Source organism: Tursiops truncatus, chromosome 1, assembly GCF_011762595.2.
Source record: "Tursiops truncatus isolate mTurTru1 chromosome 1, mTurTru1.mat.Y, whole genome shotgun sequence".
Taxonomy (NCBI): Eukaryota; Metazoa; Chordata; class Mammalia; order Artiodactyla; family Delphinidae; genus Tursiops; species Tursiops truncatus.
In genome coordinates this window covers 178,411,989-178,424,153 of record NC_047034.1, presented here as the reverse complement: position 1 = coordinate 178,424,153, position 12,165 = coordinate 178,411,989, and positions in this window count along the sequence as shown.

Here is a 12,165-nt window from a genome sequence, read left to right as displayed (position 1 = left end):
GAGAGGTGCAGGAAGGGAGAGTGCTGAGCACCCAGCCTCCTGGGAGCAAAGACTGGGCGTCTGACGCTTTGCAAGGTGCAGAGCAGCTGATGCGTGCACACGGCATTGTCCACGTGGGCGAATCGCTTCCCCTCTTGGGCCTTGGCTTCCCCATTTGTAGAACAAGGAGGCCTAAACAAACTTTGAATCCTCTCAAGAATTCTGCGACGCTTTGTGGAGGCCCAGCAGGCAGGGCCCAGTGGCGAGGGAGGGAAGGAGGCAGCAACCGGGGAGGCAGGTGCGGCCCCCACACGTGCGGACCGGACCCGGAGCATCAGCCCAGCGTGGGCGAGAACGGGGGCTCTGGACCCCTCACACGGATGTCTCAGCCTCTCTGTGCCCCCCACCTGGGGAGAGAGGCTTTCAGCTCAAGGCCTAGGAGCCCCAGTGAGCCCCAGTGTTGTCAGGTGTTGGGAACCGGGAGACAGTGTGGTCCAGATGACTCAGCAAAGGGAGCCCCAGCCCCCTGGCCGTCCTCCCTGGAGCCTGGAAGGCCGGAAGCAAAGGTTGGGGGCACAGAGCCAGGGCAGCCCCAGCAGGAAGGAGGCCTGGCCAGGCCGGACCGTGGCCGGGAGGAGCCCTGTGTTGCCAGGAAGGCCCAGAGCGCGGGGTGAGTCTGCATCTTGAGGGCTGATGGCTTATGCCATTCACAGTGGATATATTTTTTAATAATCTCTTTCTAAAATTAGCCTTTGTCTGTATAGCAGTGATCACAGAGAGCATGGGATGCATCTTTTTTTACCTGCCAGTGGTAGATATTTGTTTTCCTTCAAGAGAGAGGCAGAGGAAGGTGCTGGTCCCTGGGTCCCAGTGCCTGGGAAGCTGGGGGCGTCTGGCTCCCGCCTTCTTGGAGCCCCAGAGCGGGTGGGATGCAGGGGCCTCACCCGCTGACCTTGAGCCCCCTCCTCTCCCGCGGCGCAGGGGCAGGTGATGTCGCCTTTTTGCACTCGGTTTCCTCAACTGTAAAATGGCCGTGGTTCTAGTTACTTCACGAAGCTACTTGGAGGTTAAAATAGGTGATAATGTCGAGCTCAAACCAGTAGATCCTTAATGCAAGTTCAGAAAGCGACAGCTTCATCCGCCTTTGTCTGCCCTCCCGGTGGCCTGGGAAAGCTGACTCTGTGTCAGTTTTACCGGTTCTGTTGGTGCCGGGTTTCAAGTCCTTCTTTTTAGCTCACATTCCCTTTGGATGAACAGAATGAGTCCCCCCTTGGGCACCCCCCCACCCACCCCACATGCCCATCTTCTGTGAGCCTCCGAGTTCCTCTGCCAGCCAAGATGTTCTGTTGTTGAGTTTTCTCTTTCTGTTGTTTGTGATTCAAAACAGTAGGATCTTTCTGCAGCCCCCAAATAAAACATGTTGTAATGTTGAGTGTGTGAGTTAAGACCGCTCCCCACTCCCAGCATCTTGATCTGGTCCCCCAAGGTCACGTGCCTTTGACCTCTTATCGAAAAACGGCCAGTGAGTGTGAAAGCTGCTGGTGTTACATTGAGTGCCTGCCGTGTGCTCGGCCCCGAGCTGGGCCAGCCTGAAGTTAAGGAGCGTTGTCAGGGCCCCCTTAGCCCTGTCTCCGGTGGAGGAGGTAAGCGTTAGAGAGTGAAACAGCAGAGGCCAAGGAGCAGGCTCTGGGGCCACGCCCACTGATGGAGGCTGGCCGCAGGCTGGGAGCCGGAAGAGCTCAGAAGAGGGAAGGATGTCGTTAGATTCAGCTTCCTGCGATGGGGTCCCGAGCTGAGCTCCGAAAGGTGGCAGAACTGGGGTTGGCTGAGAGCAGGGGACAGCTTCGCAGGTGGAGTCGGCACCTGGACCGAGGCCTCCAGGTGGGGTGGAGCTTGGCTACAGGTCAGCCAGTAGGAAACAGGCCGTGCTCTGGCTTACCTTGTTCCTTCACTGGTGCTGCAGTGTGGCTGGCAGCGCTGCCCCCATCCGGCCCGGGCACGGTGGCCTGGCCACACCTGCTCCCTCCGCCCATCCCCCAGCTTCTAGAACAAGGCGGGCTCTGCCTGCGTGGCCCACCTACTCCTATCATGCAGCCAAAGGGAAGAGCGGACGCTGGGCAGAATCAGGGCCCAGGGGAGGCCTGGATTCCAGAAGTTTCGGAGGGCCGCTCTGGGCCTGCATCAGCCAGCAGTCCACTCTCAAGAGCTCCCTCCCCTGGCTCCTGGGGACCCCCGACTGGCCCAGAGCTGGCCTCACCCCTCGTGTTTCCATGGAGGAGTGCTGACTCGTTGGTTTCTGCTCTCCCATCTCTTTCTGGAATTCATCTACATCAAAGCGAGGTCCCTTCTGTTCGGCACTCAACGAGGCTGTGATGATTAAGCACTTAAATTGATTAATCAAATTTCCTGTGATGAGAACTACTGTCATTCATTAATCTGAGCAGGATTATAAATAAGAGATGGCAGATACAGGAGGCAAACATGTTGACAGATCGATGCGACGGCCTGAATCACAAGCAGGCGCCTGCCCCTGAGGAGCTGTAGGCAGCCTGGAGACAGAGCTTCCCTGAAGACGAAATTAGACTGAGATTAAAGCATCCCCATTTTCACAAATAGAGATGCACAGATGAGCAGGCACCCCGGGGGGAGGGAGTGGGGCCCAGGTTTGCATAGTGATGGCAGCAGCTCCCCGGGGGGGAAGCCCCTGGATGTCGGAATTGCACACCAGTTGAGGATACGGGTTTTGGAGTCAGACCAGCCCTGGGTTCAAATCCTGCCTCCGTGGCTCACGCACTAGGTACTCAGTTGAGATGCTCACCTCCATCCCCCACTGGCGAGATGTGGATGTTAGTGCCACCTCCCTCATTGGATCGTCATTAAGCTTAGATGAGGTGATGTCTGGAAGGCACTTTTTATCCATTCTACAAATCTTTATTGAGCACCTACTGTATGCCCGTGCCACGCCAGTATGTAGAGATTTGCCCGGAATCGGGTGAGCGTGGTCCCCACCCCTCGTGGAGCTGGCATACTAGTGGAGAACAGACATTGAACATGAGTCCTGCTTGATGACTGGGTCTGGTGCTGGGGAGGTCTGGGAAGAAGGACAGGGTCTGGGGGCAGTAACCAAGGATCCTGGCTTCCTCCAGGGGCAGGGAGACTTTCAGGAAGGAGGAACATTTTGTCTGAGCTCTAAGGAAAGCCTGGGGCTAACTTGGTGTAAGGAGGTGCAGGTGGGCAGGGCAGGGAGGTGGAAAGACTGTTCCAGAGGGAGAGAAAAGCACAGATGAGGCCCTGACATGAGAAGGAGTAGGGCATGGATTGGGAGGTGTCCAGAGGCCAGCGTGGCCAAAACACCCAGCAAGCCAGGAGGATGGCATCCCCAGGGGAGTCTGGGAGGTGGACAGCAGCCAGGTTCCTCTGGGCTTCTGGCTGTGCTGAGGATCTGTGTTCTGTCAGTCAGCACGGCCTAGGTGGGAGCTTTGATTGTGAGTGGCTCAGGGATGGGGAGGGATGTCTCCACTGAGGCACAGGAGGGAGCATCCTGCCAGCCCGGGGCGGCCCACCGCCTCATCCTTCCCAGGTACCACATTCTCTGCTGACCTTCTCGACCCGAACACGTGAAGGCCGTTCGGTCCTTGGTCTCCAAGCACTTCTTCCTGCCCGTGGTTCCTCCCCCCGGACCCCTCTCCCTGATTTCTGGCCTCCTTGGCTCCCACACAACTTCAGTTTCCAGCTTAAGTGTACTGCTTCCCCACCCAGGTCAAAGCCTCCACCCCAATCCCTCCCCTATCCCCACCACGACAGCCCCGCAGAGCACTGCAGCCTCTTGTTCATAACCCAGTTGCAGAGGAAGCTCACCCCTGACATGTGTGTGATGCTCTGCCTGAAACCTGTTTCCTCACTCGTGTGGGTGGTAGGCCCCAGGAGACGGGGGCCAGGTCTGCTTTGGTTCCCAGTGCATCCTCAGACCCTGTGCAGGGCCTGGCACAGGGCAAATCTTAGCAAATACTTGTTGAGTTCACGGATGCTGAGTCAAGGTGCTCAGAAGCATCTTGGTAATAGTTATGGCTGTTCCAGAAGAGAGCAGGCAGGGTAGAGGCCCCCCAGCCCTGGGCATCCAGCAGGCGGGGTGGAGGACCCCCGGCCCTGGGCATCCAGCAGGCAGGGTGGAGGACCCCCGGCCCTGGGCATCCAGCAGGCAGGGTAGAGGCCCTCCGGCCCTGCGCATCCAGCAGGCAGGGTAGAGGCCCCCCGGCCCTGGGCATCCAGCAGGCAGGGTAGAGGCCCCCCAGCCCTGGGCATCCAGCAGGCAGGGTAGAGGCCCCCCGGCCCTGGGCATCCAGGTCCGCATCTTCCGGGTGTCAGGACTGAGCTTCTACTTGGCATATGGCTGTGCTAACATGCTGGAACCTGCCCCTGCATTCCAGCAGCATCCAGTGGGACAGGGGAGTTGACCAAGTCAAGATATCATTGCAACGCGCTGAGGTTAGGGCCACGTAGACGGAGGCTCAGAGCAGAGGTCAGGGGATGTTCTGCATGGGCCGATGCCAGGGCTGGGTTTTTAGGAGACATGGGAGTTGGGAAAAGAGGGGCATTGGGGTTCTAGGCAGAAGGGTGGGCAACACGCAAACTGCCCCTGCCCCTCAAGTCCCTGCCCCCTTTTCTGTCTATTTTTACCTCCCAACGTCCTGTTCAGCCTCTGCAGGCGCCCCAGCTACACAGGCCAGAAGGAGGAGGCCCAGCCTCCCACCCACACCTCTGCCTGGACACGAGGACCAGGAAACGTCATTCTTGGTCTGGTGAGGCTCGCACATCGTGATCAATCAATGAGCCATTGGAGCCCGCCCTCCTTCAGGCCCCCAGAAAGAGACCGCAAGGGTCTGGTGGGGAGGGGACCAGGGGGTGGCGACGTGGAGTGGAGAGAAGCCAGATTCCCTCCCTTGGAGGAAACCCACTGGTGCTCAGGGAGATTAAAACTATCACTCCTTGCTGAATTGGTCTCTTCCACTGTTTTGCTAAAATATTAAAGGCCCCTTATTAAAAGAGTTACCATCTTAAACGTGTCAGCTCTTCATCTGTCATGTCCTTCCTCTGGAGTGTGGCCTCGGGGCCATGTCCAAGCACCCCAGCCAGGGATAAAGGTTGCCCCAGGACCCAAGATCTTCTCAAGCAGTTTTTGAGGACGCCCTGTGCACCTGGCGCTGGAAGAGGCACAGATGTCTGGCGGCTCAGCCTGGCCCTCTCTGGGCGGTTTCTGCATGTGACAGACCCCCACCAGCTTGGCTCAGGGAATGAGAAGGGGAGGGGGCAGGGCAGGCTGCAGCCTGTTTTCCACGGTGCGCTTCGCCCAGCCCAGGATTCTGTGTGGGTTCTTTTCTCTTCCCTTGGCACCGCGCTGGGCTGGGGCAGGTAAGCTAAGGAGGCCTAGTTCTGCTGTCAGGGGGGCTCCCCACTAGGGAGGGAGGAGACAGGGAGGAAGACCCCTAAGGTGCTGTGAGGTCTCAGCCCCGCTGTGATGGCCGGTGAGTAGAGGGGCATGGGGGTGCCGAGGAGGGACCACCTGGCAAAGCCTTGGAGTCTGAGCTGGGTCAGAGGAAGAGTGTTTGCAGGGCCCCCTGAAGGACAAATACAAGTTCACTGAGCCTAGAAACAGGGCTTTCTCCAACCCTCCAAAACCAAAGAAGAGCAGTGCAAAGACATAGAGGGCTGGAAGCGTGCGGCACGTCCAGAGACTCGTCCAACCAACAAATGAGCGCCTACTGTGTGCCAGAAGCCACGCCAGGCCCAGAGAATACAGAAATGAGAGTGACCCTTATCTACCCCTCATGAAATTTGCAGTCTAGTAGGGGAACAGACTAGAAACAGCCCCTGACGCTAAATAAAATCTGCCCTGATGAAAGCATGTTCTGACAACCTCTGTAGCACAGAGGGAGGAGTGATAACTTCTAAGCATCAGCTGGGAGGGGGAAGGGATGCCTTCCAGGAGGAGAGAATGTCTAAGCAGGTTTTGAAGGGTATGCCTGAATTCACTCGGAATGTGGAGTAGTTTGGTGTGACCTTAACAGATGGGGGCATGGAGGGAAGTGTCAATGAATGAGACCAGAGAAAAGGCTGAGGAGTGGAGGGGAAGGAGGGAGCTAGAGTCTTCTGGAATGATCTAAGCAGGGAAGGCTGCTGCTCTGAGAAGAGATTGCAGAAGTGACATGCTGGCAGAGCTGGTGCAGGGGAAACCTACGGGAGTTGTGATTGGAGCTGAGTCTGAAGGGGTGGGCAGCAGAGTGATGTCCGCCACCCACAGAGGAGCTGAAGGCTGGGCCAGGGTGGCCCGCAGGGTGTGGCTGCACAGACAGAGCAGACTGCCCAAGGTGACCCTGGACCTGGGAGAGGCCCCACCTGGAGTCAGGGCGTTGACCCAAGACCCTGCACGGTGGAAGGATTTAGTTGCCCTCCGGACTGTGAGGCCCAGGCTGCCTGACGCCAGGGGGCGCCAGAGAGACAGTGGGGGCACTCGGGACCGGCAAGGACTTGGCTTCAGCAGGGGGCCAACCTTCAGTCCCGTCTACCCTCACGTTAGAAGAATCTGGCACTTGGTTTGAGTTTTTCAGCTCTTCCAAGAAGGTCTAAGCCATCAAAGTCACCTCCTAAGTGATCAGAATCTCAAATTGCTGCTGCTACTACAATGGCCAGGAGTGGAGGGACCGAGGTAGGAGGTGTGACCTGACGTCTGCCCCCCCGGGCCATGATCTGAGCAAATATTCAGGAGTCAAGATGGTGTCACGGGGCTCCTGGCATCGGGGGGTCCAAAGACTTGGGCTCCCATCTGGGCAAGCCTGGCCCTACCTGGGCCGAGGCTATGGTCACTGGAGGCCATACTTTCGTCATCTGGAAAATGAAGGCGTCGGGCTAGTGAGTAGCCGATCCCAGCAATCCTCTCAGCTTCAGACACTTTTCCGACTCGTTGCGTCTTCCGCCCACCCACTCACCTTGCTGTCGGCAAGAGTTAAGTTTTAATGAGAAAAGAATTTCTCCCCAGAATATTGAGTATAATTAAAACTCTGCCATGAAAAAAAAAAAAAGATACCAGCAAACACAGAGAGCACTAGAGGAAGCGAAAATGTTGAAAGACAACCTGCATTTTCCTCTCCCTGTGACAGGGATTATTAAGTCAGGTTCGAAAAAGTTCCTATTAAATATTTAAATATGGCATGAAATATTCATCGTCTCAAAAATTGCTTCCTAACAGACCTTTAGGTAAATATAACAATATTTGATCACAAAAGCTGCATGGCCTGACAGAGGCTCCGAAAGGGTGAGCATCTGTGTGGGGCTCGGTTCCCACGGGCGTGGGGAATCCTGCTCGCGGGGAGGAGGCTGGGAGAGCAGGACAGAGGCTCTAGGCTCCCCCCAGTGAGGGGCCTGGGGGACCACATGTTGGCTGATGGAGTGCATGAGCCTCGGAGAGATGAAGTGACCTCCAAGGTCACGCGCCTTGTAGGGTTAGTGGTTGGGGGAGCTGAGCCCGCGTTGATAGGGTTCTCCTCTAGGGGGCGCTTCGGCAGGCTCCGAAGAAACCCCTCGGAAGGGGCCGCCTTCCAGCTGTGAGATCCCAGCTTGTGCCACCGCGGGAGGTGCTGTGAAAGGACCCTTCTGTTAGACCAGTGGCTGGGCTGGAAACCCTTCAGGTCCCTTCTGGGGGCTGTGGTGGGAGGTGTTTCTCCAGGTCTTCCCCAAACTGTGCCCATAGCCCCGCCGTTCCTTGAACGGGCATCTGGTCTACCAAAGCGGGGCAGAAACAGCTCTCCGTGGGCAGCGGCTGGTTTTCCAGCGTCCCGGGTACAGGGCAGGGGGCTCTCCCAGCGGGTGAGCAGACCCCCTCCTATGCCACCCTCTTCTCCCTCCCCCCTCACACAAGCCCTGGGTGTTTGCAGAGTAGAAAGTCTGGATGCCCATGCCTAGGCCTCCCCCACCCCCCACCTCCCCAGGCAAATTCGGGGCAAGGAGGAGGCCACGAGGATTGACGGGCTTCCTTTACCAGCAGCAGGCATGGAGCTGGGGGCAGGGGCTCCCCGTGCAGAATCCTGATACAGGACTCCCGCTCTAAGCGCTCTAGCTCCAGCTCCTTACGCTGGCAGGCAGGAAGGTGTAAGATCCGACGCTTCAGTGGATCTGGAGTGTTCTCGAGCCTCCACGTCCTGGAGGAAGGCCCACGTGCTGGGAGAGAGCCTGACCTCTGAGGGGGTGGGCACCCGGCTGAGGTCCCCTGCAGAGGCGGTGCGCTCTGCTCCAGAGTGGGGACGGGGCCCCTTTGCAGGCCTTCACCCGTCCTGCTTGCTCTGCCGTCCGGGCTAGTGTGCACCCGTGGATGGAAAATGGCTCTAAGGCAGAGAAGCAAAATGTTTCCCCAGACGAACAGTAACCTGTTGCGACTGTTGATCGCAGCACGGCCTGTCTGGGACCAGCGGGTGGGCGGCAGTGGGGGAACTGGGCCAGAGGCTCAGGGCAGCTGCTGGAAGGCGCTGCTGGCCCGGGAAGATGGCTGGTTTGCCTGTTTTTAAGGAAAACTGTGAAGAGGCTCACCCCAGGGATGTGGGGGCAGGTCTCTGGACAAGCCATGGGGCTGATGAAATGATGGTTGCAGGCCTGGATCCCTCGTCAGGGTGGAGCCAGGGTTTCTTAACCTGAAACTGCACCCAAGCTGGTGGGGGGTGGGGCCCACTGGCATGTTCCCCACCCGAGGCCCCTGCTTCCCATCGGGGAGGACAGAAACAGTGTGCGAGCATCGGGAGAGGCATACCGGTCCCCGCGCTGAGCAGAGACGCAGCCAGCGTGCGCCTAGAACAGGCCAGGCCACCGCCCAGCACTGTCCCTTCACTGCGGGCCCTCACTTTCTTCTCTTAGAAAACAGGCCTGAGAAAATGCTGGGATCCCCTGTCAAAGCAGCTCCCGGCTGTGAAAGGCCTCTGACGCCATCCTTTGAAATGGAGAGGTAGCTGAGGGATAAGACGGAGAAGGGGTCTCAGTTCTGGCCTTGCCGTCATGTTACCTTTAAGGCCAGGGGTCCTGTTTGGAGAGACGGGCTAAGGTTGAAGTCCCAGCATCTGGTCCAGCAGGGATGCGGCCCACTAGGGGGCCACAGGCACCAGCTTTGAGGCTGCCCAACAAGCCCTGGGTCCGAATCCCTGTTAAACTTGGACAAGTCCTGGTGTCTCTGAGGCTTGGGCCATCCTCCCAGTGGGATTCTAATTCCCTCCTTGAAGGACCGTTGTGAGCACAGAGGGGCGATGTGTGCCTAGCAGGCAGCGTGCAGTGTCACTTGCTCAGGTAACAGTGGCCAGAGACACAAAAGCCCGGGGAGATGAGCCCAGTGGCCGAGCTGAGTGCAGAACGCAGAAGGCGTGACGTCACACAAGAGATTTCCATTAGCAGCAGCCGCAAGTGGGGAAACAGGACCCTTGAGGCCTCGGCACCCCCTTTGGTGTGGAGGAGCGTGGAGGGGAGAGGGGAGGAGCCACTGCAGCCCACGGGCCTTGTAATCAGCCCAGATGCAGAACTGGAGCCATTGAATTAGCCGCAGGTGCCCGGGGCTATGAGCCCCACCACTCCCCGACTCTACCTGCAGGATTCAATACCGCCCCGTGCAGGTTAGCAGAATATTGGATTCTGAAGAGTCGTATTTTAACGCTGCCCAATAGTTTCAGGCGACAGAAAACCTGTTTCTTTCCCATTTTATACATCCAGGAAATTTGTACCACATGCAGCATGTCATTACACACCTTAAAATATTGCATTCTCTCTCCCTAGAACCCGAAGATCCAACACGAGGCAGGTAAAATGCAGGGCAGGGGGTGAGAGCCCCCCCTGCCCCGGCCCCTGTCCTCCCCCTGCCCCACTCCAGGGGAGAGCCATTTACGTGATGTTCTCACCTGCAGGTTGCACCTCTCAGAACCTACAGGGCTGGGTTTTGGAAGGTGGATTTCCAGAGCTCCAGACCACAGTGTGTGGGGCGGCTGTGGCTACCTAGATGGCCCAGAACAGCTCAGCCCCTGGGCTCCACCCGCATGGGCCTCTTTTCCACCAGCCCCCCTCCCGACCCCAGCACCAGCTGGCCCCCCTCCCCGCGGCAGCACTGCCCGGGGGCGTCTGGACTCTGCCTGGGGGTTGCCGACACCACTTGGAAGCTCAGGCTCCACCTCTCCTGAGGGATATTTCCTCCTTTGGTCCTTAGCCCAAACAGCTTTTCTAGAACATTCGGTGCCAGGATTGGGAGGCGTAGAGGAACATGAGACCAAACCTCCTTGAGAAGCCTTTCAAAGGGGCAGAAAGCCTCCATGCCTTCCTTCCTTCCTTGTCTGTGCAGGCTCCTAGCAAGGCCTGGTGTAGACGGCTGAGTTCGGGTGGAGCTCCAGCAGCGGGCGTCCCTGCCAGCCCCCTTACCCCCCAACCAACATCCCACAGCCCGTCCCCTGGCAATCCTGGTTTCTTCCCAGTTGGGTCTGACAACAGGCCGTTCCAAGTACCTCCTCTGTGCCAGGCCTCTGCAGATACGGGGGGAGGGGGGACCAACAGGGGGGAAATGGAAGGTCAAGTCTACACCCAGGGGGAGGGGACCGCATCATTGAGAAGATGAGCCTCTCAGAAATGGATGGAGAAGGATGCAGACAGGCAGGGCAACTCCGGCTCCAGGGCTGAGATCTAGACAGCAGGTGCTAGGCAGGGAACCAGGCAGGAAGGGCAGACCAGCCCCCATGCCGGGACGTGAGCCCCAGAGGCTGGGTCAGCCCTGTCTGGAGCCCCAAGGGGTCCCCAGCACCTTGAACAGGGCCCGGCACGCAGTAGGTGCTCGGCTAGCGTGTGTCGGCTGGACAGGTGGCCTCATGGGTGGGCCGCTCTCTCCTCCATCCTCCAAAGTCCCGGAGCTGAGGCAGCTGCCCCAGGGGACTGGGTACAGTGGGGTCCCTATCCCACGTCTGTGCCTGGGCCACTGTCTTGGTTTTTTTTTTTTTAATTGAGGTGAAGCTCCCAGAACATAGAATGAACCATTTTTAAGTGTAAAATTCCGAGGTGCCTTGTATATCCATCATATTGGGCAGCTTCTGTCTAGTTCCAAGATGTCTTCATTGCCCCCAGAGGAAACCCCCTGCCGGCCAGCAGTCCCACTCCCTGTTCCCCCCCCCCCCCACCCAGCCCCCGGTAAACCCCCACCTGCTTTCTGACTCCATAGATTTACCTCATCTATATATTTCCCATACAGGAAATCATACAGTCTGTGACCTTCGGGGCCTGGTTTCTTAGAGGACTGTTTTCTAGATTCATCAGAGTTGTAATGTGTATCCGCGCATCCGTCCCTTTTACGGCTAAACCACATTCCTTGGTGTGGCTGTGCTGCGTTGTGCTTGTCTGTGCGTCTCCGGGGGGCCTGTTTCCACCTCCCGTGAAGAGTGTTGCTAGGGACATGAGTGTGGGAGTACCTTTTTCAATTCTTCGGGTACATATCTGCGAGCGGAATTGCTGGGTCGTATGGTATTTCTATGTTTAGCTTTTTGAGGACCAGGAAATAATTCCTCTACGAGGTTCAAGTGGGATGTTTGAATAGACTTCCAAGCCACCCACAGCGCCAGGCTCCGAGGAAACGCAGGACTCTCGCCCTTCAAGGAGTGGATGTGCTGGCGGGGGGCGCTGTGCTCTGAGGAACAAGACGGAGTAAGTGGGACCCAGACCGAAGCAGGTGGGCAGGGAGTTGGCACTTTATCCTGGGGCGGGGTGGCCGCCTCCAGGATTTACGGTAGAGAAGGGATGGGATCAGATGCTCGTCTGTGAAACACCATCCTTGCTGTTGAGCGGGGAGGCCAGGGGGCCGTGGAGCCGTGGAGCCAGCCAGGTGAAGAGGGTAGCACAGGTAGAGCAGAGGGGCTGGCAGGAGGGAGCTGGCAGGCTTTGGGGTGGGGTGATGGGCGACGAGGCTTCTGTGGGGGCCATTTCCGAGGTGTGCCCCTGGGTCCGCTGGCCCTGCACTGCTTCCTCCACTCTGGTGGTCCCCGACGGGCGGGCAGTGCTCTGACCAGCGGTCGGGACCCACCCACCTTCCCTCCTCTCTCCAGAGTAGAAGGCGATGCCCGCAGAGCAGACTTCCGGGCAGAAGAGAGGCATTGGCTGTGGTGGGTAGAAGCCCCCCACCCTGCAAGAGCG